Source organism: Coturnix japonica, chromosome 18 (genome assembly GCF_054131305.1).
Source record: "Coturnix japonica strain WE chromosome 18, WE-NBRP24, whole genome shotgun sequence".
In the NCBI taxonomy this organism is placed as follows: domain Eukaryota; kingdom Metazoa; phylum Chordata; class Aves; order Galliformes; family Phasianidae; genus Coturnix; species Coturnix japonica.
In genome coordinates, this window is record NC_140680.1 from 14,179,301 (window position 1) to 14,194,260 (window position 14,960).

The window sequence follows — 14,960 nt, forward strand, 5'->3', positions numbered from 1 at the left end:
GCTGCGGGGTGGGAGGAAGGCTGGGATCTGCCTGGGGCTGCGGCTCAGGTGGGGGCACCCACCAAGTTGGGTGATGCAGTGGTCGGGTGGGATGTGCAGTGGTGAGGAGCGATGTGGGGCAGGGTGCTGGCTGCCTCTGCAGGGCTTGGGCCTCAGGAATGCTTGCAGGGCTACAGGGCAAGGACAGCACATGGAGAACGGCTGCTTTTAACTTGTGGGGTGCCTCTAGTTGGCAGTCAGTGGAGGAGGTCATCTCCACTCCAGAGCTCTGGTGGCAGCTCTGTCCTGCTGTCCCTCCCTGCTGGCACCAGCTGGCCGTGCTGCGGGGCACAGCACAAGGCTGGCCCTGCCCTTTGGGTCTCCGCTGTCTGACACATCCCTGTCCCTTCACATCCAGGTGATGTCCCAGCAGCCCAATGTAAACCAGAGCCCAGCTGAGGCTGTGCAAACCTCGGCGTCCTTCCAGCCCGTGGATGGGGCTGGGGAACCGACCCCAACCCCTCCACCTCAGCCTGGGATAAAGGGAGCTTGTTTCTGCCTTAGCTCACTGCAATATCTTCTGCTGGCAGACTTTCCAATTAGGGAGCCAAGTGGGAGTTGGGAGAGACCCCAGGGTGGATTTCACACTCGCTCTTTATTTATATGTAAACCTGGATGCGGGGCTGAGCTGCCGAGAGAGTGAGAGAAGCAGAGTTGAGGGAGGGGAGCCAGCGTGGGGAACTGCGGCCTTTGCAGCTCTCATTTGAAATGTGTGTATGGGACAGGGCTGAGCAGGGTGCCTTGCCTCTCCCACCCTCTTCAGCTGCTGGGAGGATGCTGTGTGCTCTTAGCTGTCCCAGCCTATGGCACTTAAGCACCACTGAGCACTGGGGTCTGTGGGCGCTCTCCTGGTGATGCAGGCACCCCCTGGCTGCACGCAGCACATGGCCCAGGTCTGGCTGTGGTCCCAGTTCCTCCCCTCCTGCCCTGCTCCTGTTGGTGCCCCAGAGCCCAGCACCGAGTCCAGCTGCCATAGTCCCCTGTGGTGCTTCTGCTCTGTGCAGTTCTGGTCAGCCAGGCCCCCTGTCCAGGCCTGAACAAGGGCTGCTTTCCTGGGACTTCTGCCCACCCTTGTGTCCACACACACGTGGTCCCATTGGCTCAGCTGCAGCCCTCCCTCTCTCCTTTCTTTTGTTTGTGAAATGTGACTTTTCTCCTGTTAGCTTTTTTCAGGCATCCAACCGGTGACATCACCAGGCGATGCCCACAGACATCTTGGGGTCGGTGACTGCAGAGACAAGACAGGCTCTGGGCAGCTGGTTGGGTGACCTGAGCAGAGCACCCTCAGATGGGAAGCAGGAGGTGTGGGTTCACTCCCCGCTTCTCAAGCACTTGTTTGGTGAATCGGGAGTGTTTGATACTTGGCCTCATTAGAACAGGGGAAACAGGATTTCTGAGCTTGGCAGGTGTGCTGGAAAGATAAATTCAGCAGCATTCGGAGGGTATCACAAAGCTGCAGCTTCACTTGGGCAAGTCTGTGGGCCACAGCAATGCTCACATGTGCAACTGAACCTCTCGTGAACAGCCAGAGCAGGAAGAGATGCTGGAGGGATTGTTGAGAGAGATCCAGGGGAAGATGAGCAGCACAGGGATGGTGGATGGAATTGCTCATTCTCTCTCCCAGCTGACAAACAGCAGCACGGAGCAAAGTCAATAAAAGTCATCTTCAAAGCAGGCGGAGGGAAGCAATTTTTCACACAACGTGTTGTGGTGCCATGGAGCTCCTTGAGAGAGGGCACCGGAGCAGCTTGACACGGACTTTGGATGAGAAACCGACTGAAAATACACCCTGCAGAATGCACCTCGTCTGGGAAAAATGGCTCGGGGCAGGGAAATGATGGGGGAAGTGCTGTGTTCATCTGCTTCTCACATCCATCCATTGACTGCCGGGATGTAGGCATGGTGCGCCTCCGGGCTGGCAGGAGAGGTGCAAAGCAAAAAGCTTCCAGTGCACATCAGAGGTCTGAGCAGACCCTGGTAAGGCTGGGAAGGGTGCAGCACAGCTGGGTAGGGTGCAACAAGGCACAGGAAGGCATCTCCTCATGGGACAGCAGGTGACTGGTGCTCAAGGAGGGGCTGCTGGTGCTCACCGCATGGGGTTGGTCTGGAAGGCAAAGCTGTGGGGTGCTTACTGTGCTCCAGCCTGGGTCCACATGCAGCCTGTGGGGGTGTGGGCAACAGAGTGTGAAGATGAAGGGGAGCCCAGCAACAGGGCACTGCCGTGCTGCAGTGAAAGGGGCAGCTGTGGGGGTGGCTATGGGGGTGTGATGCTCCCAGGATTTTTAGAGTGGGAGAACCAAGCTCCACAATGTGTGGAATGTGCATCTGTTTGGGCACAGACCAGTACCTGAAATCTCCATCTATAGCTAAAATGGCCCGAAGGGAGCGAGTGAGACTGGGCAGAGCTGGGCCCACCGAGATGCTCAGCACCTGAGAACTCCTTGCTGCCTCGGAGCCAAAATAACAGCCCAGTAAGGCAGCAGCCAGGCTGCGTCAGAGGCCACCTTCAGAGCCAAAGTCACAGGGCCTGAACAGAGACATTCCCACCTCCTGCAGCCTGAGCACAGCTGAGCCCCCATGCCCCCTCCCGAGCACCCAGGGAGCCAGCAGGCAGCCCTTCAGCACATGGCCGCTGTGCTATTTAATGACCCTGATGCAATTAGCGAGGCATTGCAGAGCAGCCAGTACGAACTGCAGGTGTTAGTGCCTCTCCAGGGCATGGACATCGAACAGCTGGGCTCCACCTTCCTGGCTTGCAGCTCTCAAGGGCAGGCCCAAAAATAGGCTGCAGCAATCACCTTGGCCAGAGACCCTGCTGACACAAATCACCCTGGCAGAACTGCGGGAGGAAGAAAACAGTGCAATTTGCACAGAGATGAGCACAGAGGCAACAGAAAGGTGATGATGGAGGCACTGCGCTGCTCTGCAGCCCCATCCCACTGAAGGGGGTAGAGCCAGGCCGGCAGGATCATATGATGCAACCTCCCAGTTTCTAACCCCACCAACCCGCCCTCTTCCTTCACTGTAAGACTGTTTCACCACCGCTCCTGGCCCCACTGAATCTTGTTTCACCTCCTCTCTTCCCACCAACCAAACCTGTTTTGCCATCTCGTCCCTGGCAGGAGCACCCAGCTGCCAGCAGGCGCTGTAATTAGCAGGTGAGGCTGCTCTCCTCTCTCTGATCTCTGTTTTCATTGCTCTCTGCTGCTCATGGGAAATCTGATAGGCAGTATCCAGGGTCTCGTGTCATGCAACAGTCACTGCAGAGCCGAGCACCTTGGCAACAGGGCGAAAATGATGGGATGGGAGCACTGCAGTCGGGGGTGCACAGTGTCCCTCTGGGCGGGCATCTCGTGGAAAGGAGACCACAGATTCAGCTGCTGCAGGAATCGTAGCAGCCTTTGTGGCTTTGTGGATGAGAGGGAAGGGCAGCAGGATGTCCTTGCAGGACTCGGTTGCTCAGGCTGTGTTAGACAAGGCCCAAGGACGGATGAGTCTGCCTCCTCCACAGACATGAAAACTGTCCTTCACGACTCCTCATCACTGTTTTTCTGCAGCCTGACTCAGAGGAGGCATCCTCCAAAATGTCACTTGGAACAGACCTGCCTGGTTATGTCACTACCTGCTGGGCACTCAACAAAGGGAGGAGGGACGCAGCACAGTCTTCCAGGATGGCTGTCTTTGTGCTGCTCTCCTCGGCTGTCCTTAAATGCCTCCAGGAAGCTGGTTGCCTTCCCGAGCTGGCAAGGCACATCTGCACGCTCGTCTGCTGCCCTGAGTGTGCCCCAAGGTTCTCCTCTGTCCTGAGCTGGGATTCTTTAGAGCTAACAAAAAACATCTCTTGAGTTTATCATGCACAAGGAGTCTGGTGGGTGCGAGCACAGCCTGCCTGGTGCTCCCAGTGGGCTCTTTTGAAGATGTGAACCTTCTCCTGAGCACGGAGGGATCAGAGAGAATGCTGGAAAGTCAGAATTTCAGAACTGACACCTGCCCTGTCCCCATTCACACAGGATGTGGGCAAGTCCCGTTTGGGTCCCAAGGCTGCCTGCTGGAACTGTGCATTCGGAAGGGTGACACCAAACAGAGCCAAGTCTGAGGGGTCAGTGGGTAAAACTGCTTGGAGCGGGAGGAGAAATAACACATGCTCTCTGTGGGAAAACAGAAAGAGACAGACTGGGTCCAGATGAGGCTGGGAGTGTTGCTGCAGGAGTGCTGGGCATAAAGAACCAAGCAGAAACCAGTGCCCCAACCCAACGGTCCACACCCTGGTGTGCCGTGTTGTCTGCTGGGTGCACACACAGCATGGGGACAGCCCTGCCTTCCTCATCCCCTCCCCTTAACACTTCACTTCTACCCCTGGGCCGTACCCCTCATCACTGTGGCACTGTTCCCTCTGGCCAGCTGTCCCTTACAGAGGAGTTGGGGGAACACCACTCACATGTGTGTGACACAGGAGGAGCCTGTGGGGAGGTGCCCTGTGCTTCATGCTCTGTGGGCTGCAGACCCTGCCTTCACCCCCCGGCACAGCCATGTCCCCAGGTTGCCTTGAGCGAGGGGTGGATGCTGAGCACCACCAGGGAGGCTGTCCCTGCAGTCGGGCCCTCACAGTGACCCAGAAACAGCACCTTGGGTGCAGTGTTCCCCCACAAGCTCTCAGTCCTCAGCTGAGATTCGCAGGGGACACGAGGAGCAGTTTGCTGGGTGTGTGGAAGCAACTGGTGCTGCAGAACAGGAACGCTCCGGGTGGGTGTCATGAGCACACGCTGGGAAGTATCCCGTGGGCCTGAGCTCAGAGCTACATATGCTGCTCCTCTGCCTGCACCAAACACGGCACCTGGCATCTGCTCATCTCAGACCCCATTGGTACACAGAGGCGGTAGGTGGAAAGTCCAAGCCCACAGCACAGCCCATAAAGGTCATGTTTTATTCTGGCTGATCTCCTTCGCTTGCCTCATCTCCTGGAGGAAAATGAAGCGATAAACAGCCAGCAGCACAGTTTTGTTAAAAACAAATCAGGGCAAGCAAATGGGGATAATCCAGTTGGTGCGGGGACTTCTGCTGAGCTGGGAGTGATGCTTTGGGATCAGGCGCTGCTGTAAGCCCTGGTGTCCTGCACAGCCAACAGGCAGTGCCCAGCTCCCCCGTGGGGACATTGCTTTGCTCCTGGCTGGCAACTGGGGGAACATAAAAGTGTTTTCTTCTTGTGCAGAATTTATACCCCTGAATTCTGCAGGCTCCCAGTCAGCGTGGAAGCTCTGCTGAACTGGCAGCAGTCTGTGCCCAGGGCAAGGGGTTCTCCCTGGGTGGAAAAAGCTCATGGACACTGATGGTGCACCAGGGACGATCACCTCTTTCAGTCTGGGCATGGCTACATGGGAGCCTTGCAGGGCAGGGACTTGGAGAAAGGAAACCTGGCCAGGGTAGGGATGGCTGCAGCACACCAGGAGATCAGGGGAGGAGAGCACATTGATGGGCCTTGGAGGGGGGTTCATGCAGTCATCACATGCATGTGGCCATGAGCAAGGAGGAAGGGAGAGTGCAGCTCTGGGCCAGGAGGAGCTTGAGGGCCTGGGAGCCAGCTGCCATTGTTTCTGTTCTTACCTTCCTCTCACCATGCCAGGATCTCCCAGTCTTTTACAGGGCTTTACAATCCCAGGACCTGGCAAACGGAGGCACTGAGAAGCTGAGTGAGGCCACCAGAGAAGATGAGAAGGGATTGTGTTTCTCTTTTTTCCCCTGAAACAAAGCAGAGCTGTCAGTTGACACTTCCCTCGCTGCTCCAGATCGGGGGGGATGCTGGAGCCTTTTCCAGCAGCCAAGAGATGTCACGGAATGGAGATGGGGAGAAACAGGGGGGTTCCTACTGCTGGGGTCCCACACGAGGTGCTTGGAGCTCACGTACCACCACCAGTGTGGGACAGTGCAATGTGTCTGCTGCTGCAAGGCACAGAGCTGGACATGCCAAGCCCTGGCCCAGGGCAGGGACACGTGAAGCCCCGTCCTGGAGCTGGCATCCTGGGAACCTGGGTTCTGAGGCCGTCTGCTAGGCAAAGGGTGAGGACGTCGGGCAGGCTGCCACCCGCAGTCTGCCCAGCTTTTGGCAAAAGCCTGTCTAAATGGTACAGAGCTATGAAACATTTCAGCTTTGACAAATGTGTGGTTTCTAATGAAAAAAAACACAACCGTGTTGCACTGAAAACTTGCCCAGCTGGTCCGAGGATGGCTGAGGCAGCCTGTAGGAGTGCTGGGGTAGCAGCCTGTCTCCGCACGCACAGGCTGCCCATTGTTCTCCTCCCCAACAGGAGGATGGCCTGCCCCACACAGAGGATGGGATGGGACTGCCTGGGTCACTGGGCTGAGACCCACCCGGCGGTGTTCCACTCCATTCCTAGTCCAGTGGGTTGGGCAGCATCCTGCCTCAGGCCGAAGGGTCTCTGGCGGCACCCCAGGCCCTGGCACAAACCAAACACAGGAACAAGCTGAGGCCCCCATGTTCCACAGCCTGTCACTGCAGGGTTTGTCTGTCCCATATCTGCCCATCCCACCCAGCCTCCTGCCCCGGGCTCCCTGAGGGATGCTGAGCCCTGTTTGCTGTGTGGTTATGGCACAGGGAGGGGCTGGCAGGATGCCACCCCAGCGGCACAGGGGGTGTGAGACCCGTGGCTGCAGCTGGACCCCGTCTGCCTTTCCCCATTGCTGACACCTTCGCCCCAGGCTCCGCCAGCCCTGCTGCCCTGCGCTGCCCCTCATCTGCTTGTTATTCATGGCAGGGGGCAAGGACGTCCCCCGCCCCCCATTCAGCGCGAGGACATCACCATGGAATAGCCCCAGAAGGTTGAATTTAATGCTGGGGGGATTTGCAAGTCAAGAATTCCTGTGCCCACACAATGCGCAGCTGGGCTTTGAAAGGCGTTGGGATTAAAATGCAACTGCAAACTTGATGAACCAGCGCAGTGCTGGTGGACAATGGGCTGTGGCCACGTTACCATGCATGGCCTGTGAAGGACAGGCAGTGAGCTGCGGTGTGCTGGGCTGTAGGGCCATGGTGTGCTGGGCTGTAGGGCCATGATGTGCTGGGCTGTAGGGCCATGGTGTGCTGGGCTGTAGGGCCATGGTGTGCTGGGCTGTAGGGCTGTGGTGTGCTGGGCTGTAGGGCTGTGGTGTGCTGGGCTGTAGGGCCATGGTGTGCTGGGCTGTAGGACTGCAATGTGCTCATCTGTGGCACACATGGAGGCAGAGGGGGCTCTGAGCGAGCAGGAATGCCAGGCTGGGGCAGAGGTCTTCAGATGATGACGGATTAGACACAGGTCAACCGTGTAATAGTGAGGGACAGTACCACCTGGGGCTGCCATAATTAACACTCGGGAGATAAAGCCAGCCAAACAACTGGCAGGGTCCTCCCCTGGGCACAGCTGGTCATTGTCACAGCCTGGGATGTGGAGCCTGCAGGCACACACAGCATGGGGCATGCAAGGCCTGGGGCTGGGCACCGCAGGGAAGGAGCCACGAGGACCGATGTGGCAGGCATCTAGTGTGACTGTCATGGCTGGGATCAATTATTTTAATGAGCCATCGGACAAAGGTCAGGAAGGAATGTGACTCGGGTGCGTGCATCGATGTAACATTAGCCAGGTCTCTGCACTGGACACCAAGAAGCGTGGATGCCAATGCTGCAGGAGCAGCCAGGACCAGGCAGGACAGCAGGACAGCAGGACAGCAGGACAACAGGACAGCAGGACAACAGGACAGCAGGACAGCAGGACAACAGGACAGCAGGACAGCCCCTCCCTGCCATCAGCAGGGCGCTGCTTCTGAGGCTGTGGGTAGCTCTGGAGAAGCAAGGAGCAGCAAGCAGTGCAGCTCAGCACGGTGCAGGTTGGCATGGGATACACAAAGCCTTGCCCATGTGTGCTCTGGGAGCAAAGGCAGCCCTGAGCACCAAACCTCAGCGTGCTGCTGGTGTTAGACATGCAGGAAGGTTTCCTTTTTATTCTTTAAGAACACAAACACCTTGTCCCTTCACCAAAGAAGGGACCTTTCAGAAATGATGCAGAACTGGCACTACTAAACTTCAGGATGCTCCTCAAGAAGAAAGAAGCTGTACAAATATTACTGAATGAAGGACTGATGTTTTTCCTGTACTGAACTGGAGTTTCTGTGGCTATTTTAATGCTGATTTAGTAGATGTGCTGAGGAGCAGAGAAACCCCATGTTCTGAGCTATCACAGCTTCCCCAGACAGAAGGAGAGGGATGGGTCAGGCTTTACCTGGCTCTGCTCAGCTCTCACAGACACCAGAAGTTTAGTGAACTGGCCCTGACCTGACAGACAAATCTGAGCAGTGGCAGGAAGCTGGTCCCAATGTAGCTGTGCCTGATGTGCCAACTGCCAGCCCTTGTACCAACGGGAAGGAATATGTACAAGCAAATTCCTCTTGCACTGACTCCCAGGCACACCAATGGCTTTCCCTGGGCTGCAGTGCTGTGCCCTGGTCTGGCTGCAAGGAGAATGATGATGGCCACCCTCGGTCCCAGCAGAGCCATCATCCCCATGTGGGGACTGAGCACTCTGGGGTGCCCCAGATAGAGCAGCCCCGAGCTGCCGGATGCTGCTGGAGGGAGAAAGCAGCTCATGGGCTGAAACAACAACTGCAGGAAGTGATGTGGGATAAACAGGCAGAAAGCATCAGGCCCCCAGGGCTGGGAGTGCTGGTGCTTCTCCATTCCCAAAGCAAAGGGCTGGGCTGGGACCCTGGGACCCTGGGGGCTTAAGGGGGGTGTGGGGGGGGGTCTAGCCAGCAGCGCTGTTCACTGGGATGGTACAACAGCCCTGTTTTGTGTGGGATGCCGTGCTTCATTGAGCAGCTGTGCTCTGTGGGGCAGCCCTACACATTTCTCCTGCCTCCTCCACCCCAGCATTTAAAGGGAACCCTGTGGCACCCATCAGGTGCCCATTGACTTGGCCCTGGCATCCTGCATGCACTTTTGCCAGGGCCATGCCAAGAGTCTGCTATTTAGAGGAAATAAGCCACAGAGAGGTAAAAGCTGAAATGAAAACCAAAACCAAGACCTGGCCCTCCCAATGGCAGGCAGCATCTGTCCTGCAGGAAATAGGCTCTGCGGGAACCCTTCTCTGCAGGGAAGCTCCAGCTCCTGCCTGGCTCATCCGAGGCTGCACCAGTGCACGCCCCCAGGACACCTTTGTCATGTGGACACCTTTGTGATGGGGATGCCTTTGTCACCACCATCCCTGCTGCCTGCTGTGTTCTCTTCCCAGCACCGCATTGGATTTGGGGTTGCTACTCCATGCTCATCTCCCCACCAGTGCAATCCCTGCCCTGCTCCAGTCCCACACCCTATATACCCTATATGCCCTACATACCCTACACGCTCTATATTAAGCCTCAGGATGCTGCGTTCAGCAGACCCGCATTGCTCGCCTGGCAGGAGCTATATTTGGAAGGTGCTGCTTGGTTCCCTCCCGGCCGCCGCAGCGCGATGTCCGCAGTGCCGGCTGACACGGAGCCCACTGCGCCAGCACGGCCCCCTCCTCTCAGCCCCGTGCCACCTCGGCTCCTTCCCTTCCCTCTTTTCTTCCCTGCGGGCTGTACAGAGGTGCACTCTGCCTGTGACCGCTTCTCCTCCCTCCCTTCCCCCTTCCTGCTGGTCAAAACCGCCATCCTGGAACAGCCCGGCGGATTAGTGCAGGGATACCTTTGAAACCGATGCCAGGAAAGCTCCGTGGATCAGTTAACAGGAGAGTATAAAAAGCAAGGCCTGTCTCCCCCCCGCGCTCCCCCCCAGCTCTCTTCCTCCCTGTCACTGGCCCTGGCTGCTGGCTCGCCCCTGGCTGGGGGCCTGCGATCCCAAACGTGTTCTCCAGGCTGGTTTGCCTCATTAATTAAAGAAGACAGATTTTTAGCTCCTTTCCCTCCCTCTCTCTCTTCCTTCTTTTTTTTTTTTTTTTTTTTTTCCTTGGGCTCTTGCTGGGGAAAGTGGATGCAGGCTGCTGGGGGCAGGGGAGGAAGAGGAAGGGCACCAGGGGCTGCAGGCACCGCTGCGGAGCTCCCAGGGCAGCACAGCTCCGGTGTCTGCCCCTCATGGGCAGCTTCTGGGGGGCGAGGGGAGAGGGGCTGCGGCTCCCTGCAGGCACAGCCCTTCTGGGGGTGCTCCCTCTTGGCTGAGCAGCACAGCGTCCTTCCTGCTGCCTGCAACCCCTGCCAACCTGTGCAGAGAGCTGTCCCACCTCTGGCACAGAGGGGACCATGGGTGCAGCTGCACATGCAGCAGTGTGTGATGCACTGTGTGCAGTGCAGTGTGCTTGATGCATTGTGCATGGTGCAGTGTGTGGTATCACATGCATGGTGCTCCTGCTCTGGGTGTGGCACACTGTTGCAGCTCACTCCAGCTGTATGCACACTGGAGTAGCACCATGTTGGGCCCATCCCCAGCATGGACTCAACTGCCTGCACTGCTGACACAGGGGGTAAAGGGGAGCAAGTCTGAGCAGGGACATGGGGGGAATATGGGAGCAGTGGGCACTCTAGGAGGGGCTGTGCAGCCCCTGCCTTTCCCTGCCCACGTTCCATTTGCCCTGGGAGGGGCCCTGGCTGGTTCTGGCTGAGTCATCTCTGGGTCTATCAGCCAGGCAGCAGAATTTAATTCTAAGCTCGTCTTTTTAACACGAAGATCACTTACATCCAGCTGCACAAGCCGCGGCCCCTTTAGGATTTAATAATAAAATGAATGCCCATGACCTGACTGTTTGCTCACGCCTGGATCTTCCTTGATGGATGAACAGAAATTGCTCCCTGGCTCGGGTCACCCGCAGTAAAAATCGCCAGTCGATTGCCGGGCCCTCCCTCGGCTCCACCGCGTTCAGGGCTCGCTGCCTTCGTTTGGGACCTGGCTTGAAACGGATAATCAATAATAATCAGGCTCGACGCTGTGACGGCACCTTTGATCCGAGGATCTCGGAGCACTTTGCAGCGGATAATGAACGGAGCCCCTCTGTGAGGCAGGCAGGAGCGTCTGCATTTTATGAGGGGGAGAAGAGCCCAAGGACGGGCTGACCCCGCTGCTCGCCGGCTCCGTCCTGCTCAGCATCCCGCATAGGGCCGGCTGCTTCCGCACCGCCCCGGCCAGCCACGGGAGGAGGGGACGGAGCCAAATGTCTGGGGGGTTCGCGGCTCTGGTTCCTTCCTGAGGCAGCCCGAGCTGCCCTGCCCACACCGCTATTCATTTACTGCGGGAAAAGCAGCGTGGATTTGGGGACAGGCGGGGAGCAGATCCGCGCTGGGGTGCAGCGCATCCCCACGGGGAAAGCAAAGTCGCGCTGTCCCTGCCCCAGGCTGAAGGTCGTGGCTGTCGGGGAGCAGGGCTGTGCCGTGGGGCCGGCTGCAGCCTCCGCCCGGGGCTCCCATGGCCAGGGCTGGAGGAAGGCCAGCTGCTAACGGTGAGGATGCCGGAGCTCCGTCCCGTCCTTGGGCACGTTTCCTTCCACAGGCGATGCCGGCCCCTCGGCTACGTGCTGTCCCACGGGTCCCCACGAAGCCGGGGACGCTCCGGGCGCTGGTGGCGAGGGCCGCGTCACAGCGAAGTGCCCCGGGGCCGCTGCGCACCGTGCGGGGCCGGGATTGGGGCGGGGGGGCCGGGGGTACCACCCGCTGTCCCCACCGGACCCGGCGGGACGCGGCTGTGCCGGTATCGCAGCGCCACCCGTTGCCTCCCGGGGAAAGTGCCCCCGGGCTCCAGCGGCGCTCCCCGGTAATTAAAGGCCCGATGGATTAATTGTTTCCCGTCCGCGCATCCCCAAGGTGACCCGTCCGCACGGAACGGGGCGCAGCGCCCGGCGGTCCCTCCCATCCCCGGGGAGGTGCCCCCTGACCCTCGGCCCACGGACCCCCCGAGCATCCTCCCTGCAGCGGGGTGCCCCCAGCCGGGGGCGCAGGCAGCGGTGCAGGCGCTGCAGGCAGGAGCAGCCCCCTTTGCTGGCAGTGCTGGGAGCAGCACCGGGCGCATCACGCAGCCTCCCTCCGCCTTTGTCTCCGGCGCTCAGCGCTCTTCCAGTCTTCAAAGTGTTAAAAGTTTTCAGTGTGTGCTGCAGATCCCTCGCCTGCAGCCTCCTGCCCTGAGTCAAATTAATCATGTACTGGGAAACACAGCAGGCATGTACTAGCCCTGGGCATGGTGTATCACGTACTTTCTGGAATCTGTCACATGGGGAGCTTTCTGTTTTAGGCTCAATTGATCCTTTCTCGGTTTGATACTGTGTTTAATTGTGAGATGGGGCTGTGTGTTTTTGCTTCAGCCGAACTTAAAGGGCCGCTCTTCCCAGCCTTGTTTTCAGATGTCCGCAAGAACAGACCGCCGCTGTCTCCTCACCCAAACAAAAAGCCTTTCTCTCCCCGCACACAATATCCCCTCTGTATTGTCCACAACAAAGAGCAGGGCTAAATTAATTTTAGGTCCAGCTCTTTTAACGCAGGGCTGGGGAGGGGAGGTGCTTTGACGGCTGCAGCTGACGCTTCAAACGAGATAAGGAGAGGTGGCCAGGAGCTGCCTGGGCGCTGGGGGACGCCCGGCCCCGGGGACCCCTGGTGTGAGGTGAGGTGCACAGAGCCCACCCGGCCCTCCAGCACTGTGGGAGCAACCAGGTGGGGTGCAGAAAACCTGGGTTCACCTCCAGCAGAAGGCAGACAGAGCAATCTGAGGAGGATGCGTGGACAGAGAGGGTCCACACCCCAAAAATGACCCCAAAAGTGCCCCCCAAAGCAGCTCCCGGAGCTGCACACACACACCTGTGAGCTGCAGCGCAGTGATTTTTCATCCTGCATCCACACAAAAGATTTCAAGAGCCAAGAGAAAAACCGAGCGCCCCTTTGAAACGGGATGAAAAGGGGGAAACAAACACCTTTAATAGGATGACTGTCCCTGTGAAGAAGGCTCACCTGCAGCAGCCGGCGCAGGCAGCCACGCACACCTGCAGGCACCAGGAGAAGGTCTCCGCGAGACCTCCAAGGCCCAGATGTGCCAGTTGGGCTGCAGGAGGAAGTGTGGTGTGGGAGCCCACAGGCACCAGTGGGCAAAGGGAAAGGTGCACACAGGGACATGGAGCAGGGGAAGGAGGGGGGTTGGTAGGAGCTCCTGGAGTCCAGAAGGCAGCAAGGGCTGAAGGGGAAGGGAGGGATGTTGAAGACAGCACATCTCTGGGTCCTCCTTGGCTGCATGTTCTTCCCCTTCCCAAAGGGGATGAACCCCAGCCAGCCCCGAGCAGGCAGGCAGATCCAGGGCATCTCCTCACTCCAGTGCAGCCCCTGGTTGCTCAGTGGATGGGTAGGAACTTGCTCTGGGTTATAAATATTCAGTGCCGGCGAAACCCATTAATGTTGCATTAGGGCTGTGAATCTGCAAGCCCCAAAGCCAGACAGCGCGGTGCTGCAGCAGCAGGGCTCTCCGGTCCACCCCCCCCCATGTGCTGCCCATCCTGCTCCAGCACAGAATCCTCTGCTGCCCTGGCTCTGTGTGCTGCTGCAAGCATCACCTCCGTGGCCTGGTGCCCGCACCCGCAGCCCCCGGGGAAAGCCAAAGGGAAGGAGGGCACGGTGATGAACTCTCATCCCCAAACCTCCCCGCCTCCCTGAAATGCCACGGCCGCGGGGGCTGAGGGCTGGGTGCTTTTTGAAGTGGGAGAACAAAGGGAAGCCCCTTGGCTGCGGAGTCAGGCTGCCTCGGTCTCATGGGCTGCTCCCACCATCCGGCAGCGTGCGCTGAATTGCATCTCCAGGAATAGGCAGCAATGCACGTATTAAAACAGAAGCTGGAGAAAGGAGTTACATCTGTGCGGAGCAGCGATCCAAATGTTACTATCGGGACCAAATTTTCTCACTTCCAGGAGAGCAGCTCTGAATGTGACAATCTGCAGACTTGGGCACCGGTTGCAGACAGCTTCCTCATCTCACCGTATTTTGCAGATCCGCCCAGCAGCCACGTCCCCTCCGCTCCAGCAGCGTGTGGCTGAGCAAGAGGTGGCAGGAGAAGCAGGAGCGGGCTGGGAAGGGGGGACACGGAGGGAGGGAAAAGCTTTGGGGAGCTGAGGGGAGCGGGTGAGGCGGAGGGGGAGGCGGGGAAGTGGTGGGGAATCCCTTTGGGCTCTGCCACTCAAGGGGAAGGACCAGTAGAGGGAACAAAGGGCCGGGCTGTGCCCTCCTGGGCCATCCTCCCAGATTGGTGTCCTTCTCAGCAGCTTGTGGGTGGCTTCTGAAACCTCAGCATGGAACCTGTCTGGGGGCTGATGGTTCGGTGGGGCTGCTCTGGAGGCAGCTCGGCGGGCCCAGGCAAACAAGCTGCGGTCAGCGCTCTGCCTCCTTCTTCCCTTTGTTTCCACTGACGCTGCATCCCCTGCCCCAGGAGCCGTAATTACCTGTCCCTGCTCCTCCCGCGAGCTGCTGCCGGCCCCAGGGGAGCGCGCCCGGCTGCGGCTTCGCAGGCAGAGCCCGAGGTCAGAACGACTGTGCTGAGACGGCAAGGGCTGCGGGAGGGGGGAGGATGCAGCCTCCCACCAGGAGGATCAGTACTGAAGGGAGCTCTGGGAGGAGAAAAGCAGACAGGTGAGGTGAGGAGCTGCTGAGCTTCATTTCTGCAGCTCTTAATGAGAAGCCAAAACCTGAATGTCGGGAGGTGCAGTGTGGAGCCAGGAGCTGGGCTCGGTGACACCCGTGGGTGCCTCCCATGTCAGGATGTGCTGTGATCCTGTGAATCTATGGGCAAGAAAACAGGGGTGTATTTCATTAGGGAGACTAAACCAGCTTGATATCAACAAACACTAGAAGGCAATGAAAGGGAGTCTGTCCCACATGGGTCAGGCAGGGAAGAACTGAGCATTAGCTGAGGAATAACAGTGAGTGAACTGCAGCTCCTGGGT